This window comes from Hyperolius riggenbachi, chromosome 1 (genome assembly GCF_040937935.1).
Source record: "Hyperolius riggenbachi isolate aHypRig1 chromosome 1, aHypRig1.pri, whole genome shotgun sequence".
NCBI classification, from domain to species: Eukaryota; Metazoa; Chordata; class Amphibia; order Anura; family Hyperoliidae; genus Hyperolius; species Hyperolius riggenbachi.
The window spans coordinates 431,365,727-431,371,726 of NC_090646.1; positions in this window are offsets into that span (position 1 = coordinate 431,365,727).

Genomic DNA, 6,000 nt, shown 5'->3' on the forward strand with positions numbered 1-6,000 from the left:
CACTGCAGCACATCCTTCTCTTTCACTGCAGCACATCTTTCTCTGTCCCTGCAGCACATCCTTCTCTGTCCCTGCAGCACATCCTTCTCTGTGCCTGCAGCACATCCTTCTCTGTGCCTGCAGCACATCCTTCCCTGTGCCTGCAGAACATCCTTCTCTGTGCCTGCAGCACATCCTTCTCTGTTCGTGCAGCACATCCTTCTCTGTCTCTGCAGCTCATCTTTCCCTGTCCCTGCAGCTCATCCTTCTCTGTCCCTGCAGCACATCCTTCTCTGTGCCTGCAGCACATCCTTCTCTGTCCCTGCAGCACATCCTTCTTTCATACCTCAGCTACACATCCTCTTTCCCTGTAGCACATCCTTCTCCTTCCCTGTAGCACATCCTTCTCTGTCTCTGCAGCTCATCCTTCCCTGTCCCTGCAGCACATCCTTCCCTGCCCCTGCAGCACATTCTTCTCTGTTCCTGCAGCACAACTTTCTCTGTGCCTGCAACACATCCTTCCTTGCCCCTGCAGCACAACATTCTCTGTCCCTGCAGCACATGTTGCTTTGTTAAACAGACAAACGCACAGTTCAGCCTTCCATGTAAAAGAGGCTTAAAGAAGCAGGCTGCTAAAAGAAAAAGTACTGTCTTGCACCACTACAAACCCTACCTTAAAAGTTCTCCTAGTGGATATTTTTGAAAATAAAATCTTTTCAACCCAATGCAAGACAACCATATTCAAAATAAGCTGCCCCAATTTACGTAATATTGATATCACTGTTCTTCCAAATTCATAATACTTTTTACCTTGCTATTTGCAAAATGTAAAAAAGGTGAGATAAGAAACAATCTGAGAAAATACTCCAGAGAAAATGGTATAGGACCAATAAAGAAGAGGAGGAAAGTGAAGATTGTCCTAATCCTTAACATATCTTGTCACTAAAACACAGTATGACAGCCAAGCAGAGGGGTGCAGCTGACATGTTTGCACAGTACTCACAGGTTGGCAAGGCCAGCTTTGCGCACAGCAGAGGAGATGGCTTTGATGGCAGTGCAAAGAGAGCTAAGCAACTGGGTGAGCTCCCCCGTGCCTTTGGCTTTGATTCCCTCTTCCATCACCTGTCGGGTCATGGTGATGACATTAGTGTCAAAGGGGGCTTGTTCCGTCATGGCTGTGAGTGTAGGTAAGTGGTCCCCGGGCTGCTGGATGGTAAGGTCAGCACAGTTCTCAAGCTGTCATCTCTCTTATATGGAGAAACTCCTCCCTCTTGGAACTACCTGTCAGAGGAGGGGATGGGATATGGATGTGGGAGGGGCTCTGCCATAACAGCTTACCTACACAATCTGCTTATAGTATTAAAGGTCTGTTGGCCTTCATACTAAATGGAAGTGGAAAAATTGGCCAATCACTGGCCAATAAAAATTGGACATGTGTATGCACAATTACCTGTACATTTGTGCAGCACATCTCTGCAACACAGTCCTCCTGCAGCACATCTTTCTTATCTTTCCCTGCAGCACATTCTTCTTTTTTCTCTGCAAAACAGACCTCTTCTCTGTCTCTGCAGCACATTCTTCTCCTCTGCCCCTGCAGCACATCTTTATTTGTCTCTGCTGCACAGCCCTCTTCTCTGCAGCACATCCTTCCTCTCAGTTTATGCAGCACAAATTAAGATGAGTGCTGGTTAGAGAAATGGTGGAGTTAATAGGGGATGGGGAGTCACTCCCTTTTGCCAAAGACCTCCAATGTTATAAACCAATGGAGCTGGTATTAGGGTAAGGAACCCCTTTTATAAGCAACACTTGAAGTCAGACATTTAATTTTACTTAGTCCCTTTTTCCACTATGTACAGTTTCTGCATTTGTGATTCTCAATGCACAGATACATCTGCAAAATAATGGCAATGTAGGGAACCCTTTTACACTACGCTACCTTGCTGAGCTCTTAAGGTGCTGCTGCAGTACATCTACATCATTTTCATTCCTCAGGATGCCATTTATTGTATGATGCTACAGTATACAGATCTAAGGTACCTTGAGTCAAAAAGATCCTGAACATAGACTGCCATTGACTGCCATTCCGGGTGTTCACGGTAGATGCAATCAGCACAGATATTTTAAAGCAAACTTGAACTAAAAAATTTCAAACTGAGATTTCCCTGGAATCTCAGTTTTATTTTGTGTTGAAAGGGAGCAGATGCATGCCTGGAGATGAAGTCTTTAAAGGGAACCTAAGGGCTCGTCTCCACTAGTGCGGCGTGCGTCTAGCAGACGCACGCCGCACTTAGCAGGTGGGCGGGATCGCAGGTGAATCCCATGAGCCGTGCCATGCACGGCTATGGGATTCGCAGCCTCCGTGGCGAATTCTGCGGGAGGTTTCGGGCGAATCGCTCCCGCAAGCGATTTTGCCGCGGCCCCGTCATCCCCTATGGCAGAGTTTCCCCGTGCAAATCATGTGCGGGGAAACTCTGCAGAATCGCCGCCGAAACCGCCCTAGTGGAAACGGGCCCTAAACTGAGAAGGATTGGGATTTTTCCTTTTAAAATAACACCAGTTGCCTGACTCTCCTACTGATCCTGTGTCTCTAATACTTTTAGTCACAGCCCCTCAACAAGCATGCAGATCAGGTGCTCTGACTGAAGTCAGACTGGATTAGCTGCATGCTTGTTTCAGGTGTGTGATTCAGCCACTACTGCATCCAAAAAGATCAGCAGGATTGCCAGGCAACTGGTATTGTTTAAAAGGAAACATCCATATCCCTCTCAGTTAAGGTTCAATTTAAAGGGAATCAAACACTTTTTTGCCTGGCTTCTAATAGCTGTAGGAGCTGCCACCTCCCCTTCTGGCTGGCTATTATTTATTCAGGTGTGAAGATAGCATATGTGGCTTCTCTACAGTCTTTGAAGCACTGTGTATATGTGGCTGGACAGTGTACTGGTTAAGGGCACCGCCTTTGATATGGCAGACCAGGGTTTGAATCCTGGCTAGGGTAAGTACCTATTCAGTATGGAGTTCAAGGCAAGACTCCCTAACACTGCAGGGTGGCCTCTTGAGTGCGTCCCAGTGGCTGCAGCTCTTGAGCGCTTTGAGTCCGACAGGAGAAAAGCGCTATATAAATGTTCCGATTATTATTATTATTACTGTGTGCAACCTACACACACTCCCTGCTGATCAAAAGGTTTTTGTTTTCTCTCTAGTAATGTGTGCAATAAAATAATTAGTAGTCCTTATCTACCCAAACCTCTGCTGGACAGCCTGGCCATGGAAGTAGGAGGAAATAGGGTATTAATGGCCTGTGCTTAATCTTCAAATGTAAAAATAAATAAAATTAATATTTTTTTTAATAACAGGTCACATTGTTGACATGCATTTTTAAAGTGCTATAGAGCTGCCCTGGGTGCTAAAAATGGTGCTTGGTTTACTTGAATGCCTTTACATCTTTCGGCCAGGAGATGTAAAGACTACATCTTTACAACCCCCATCTTCAACTACTGACCTTTTCTATATGCATATCCTGCGGAACAGTGACACTACATGTTACGGAACACACAGGTCCTTCATCAGGTGTTATACAAGCAACGTTTTGCAGCCATTGGTGTGCCGCCTCTTTCTTTCAGGAAACCATCTCTGCAGCTTAAAATTCAGTTTTTAAAATGTGGTAATGTGACCTAAAGCAGCCCCCATATAGGACCTAGCAAAGGGCTCAGCAGAGGGTTGGTGCTGTTTGGGTCCCCATCATCAAGCTGTACAGGCTGCAAGAGGGTGGAAAACACACAGCCTGTAGCTCTGGAAATGTTTGCTGTGGTAGACTACAATACATACACTACACAATACATACATAGACATAAGACTATGGCAGGGAGTCCTATGGGAGAAAAGCGCTATAGAAATGTTATTGTATTGTATTGTATTATTGTATTGTTAGCTCCTCCGAGGGACAGCTAGTGACAAGACTATATTTACTCTGTACAGCGCTGTGGAAGATGTCAGCAGCGCTATATAAATACTAAATAATAATAATTGAGTACTTGCCCAGAACTAGGAAAGCATTTGCCATTGGAATTTCTTGACATAAGCACTTTTTACATAATGATCATTTATAAGGTACAGAAATGTTATTTGTAATACACACAATTAAATGTATTGCAGAAATGATTATTTTACATTGTTTTATATTGTAGTCACCCCTTGCACATAAAAAAATATTGGTAAACAGGTATGGAATCCACAGATTGCCTTGTTTTCGTTTGCCTGTGAAGCTTTGACAGTGATAAGGAGCAAACACTTTGGAAAGAAGCTTGTTCAGCAGGTTTACCTGTTGTCACCAGACAGGAGTAGTAAAGGTGTAACTTGCACAATACCATTGACATAGTTACCAATACCATTAAGGTGCAATAATATCACTCTATTTACCATATATAGTAATAGAATAAGGAACTTCAAATCAGACTGTTGATATGAGCTATTTATTTGGTAAGTACAGGTAGCATGCAAGGTGTAAAGTATGATTTGAATCTCATGTCCAATAACCGATTAGCAGCAGGGCAGTTTCTAGGCTAAATTTCACACATGGCGAGGGTGTAAAAATTGTGCCCCCCCCCCCCGTGGATCTAGGTATAGGTGCCCGCAGTATAGGTTAGCCAGGTATAGGTGCCCACAGTATAGGTTAGCCAGGTCCCTCCAGTATAGGTAGCCAGTTATACGTGCCTTCAGTATAGGTGGCCAGGCATAGGTGCCCCCAGTATAGCTGGCTGCAGTATAGGTTGCCAGGCATAAGTGGCCGCAGTATAGATAGCCAGGCATAGGTGGCTTCAGTATAGGTAGCCAGGCATAGGTGCCTGCAGTATAGGTAGCCAGGCACAGGTGCCTGCAGTATAGGTTGCCAGGCATAAGTGGCCGCAGTATAGATAGCCAGGCATAGGTGGCTTCAGTATAGGTAGCCATGCATAGGTGCCTGCAGTATAGGTAGCCAGGCATAGGTGGCTGCAGTATAGGTAGCCAGGCATAGGTGGCTTCAGTATAGGTAGCCAGGCATAGGTGCCTGCAGTATAGGTAGCCAGGCACAGGTGCCTGCAGTGTAGGTTGCCAGGCATAAGTGGCCGCAGTATAGATAGCCAGGCATAGGTGGCTTCAGTATAGGTAGCCAGGCATAGGTGCCTGCAGTATAGGTAGCCAGGCACAGGTGCCTGCAGTGTAGGTTGCCAGGCATAAGTGGCCGCAGTATAGATAGCCAGGCATAGGTGGCTTCAGTATAGGTAGCCAGGCATAGGTGGCTGCAGTATAGGTAGCCAGGCATAGGTGGCTGCAGTATAGGTAGCCAGGCATAGGTGGCTGCAGTATAGGTAGCCAGGCATAGGTGACTGCAATATACTTAGCCAGGCATAGGTGGCTGCAGTATAGGTAGCTATGCATAGTTGCAGAGCGGGCATAGAACAACTCACCTGTGATCCACCGCAGCATATAGGTAGCTAGGCATAGGTGGCCACAGTATAGATAGCCAGGCATAGGTGCCTGCAGTATAGATAGCCAGGCATAGGTGGCTGCAGTATAGGTAGCCAGGCATAGGTGAATGCAATATAGGTAGCCAGGCATAGGTGGCTGCAGTATAGGTAGCTATGCATAGTTGCAGAGCAGGCACAGAACAACTCACCTTCTGTGATCCACTGTAGCGTATAGGTAGCTAGGCATAGGTAGCCACAGTATAGATAGCCAGGCATAGGTAGCCGCAGTATAGATAGCCAGGCATAGGTGGCCGCAGTATAGATAGCCAGGCATAGGTGGTTGCAGTATAGGTGGCTGCAGTATAGATAGCCAGGCATAGGTGATTGCAGTATAGATAGCCAGGCATAGGTGGCTGCAGCATAGGTAGCCAGGCATAGGTGGCTGCAGCATAGGTAGCCAGGCATAGGTGGCTGCAGTATAGATAGCCAGGCATAGGTGGTTGCAGTATAGGTAGCCAGGGATAGGTGGCTGCAGTATAGATAGCCAGGCATAGGTGATTGCAGTATAGATAGCCCG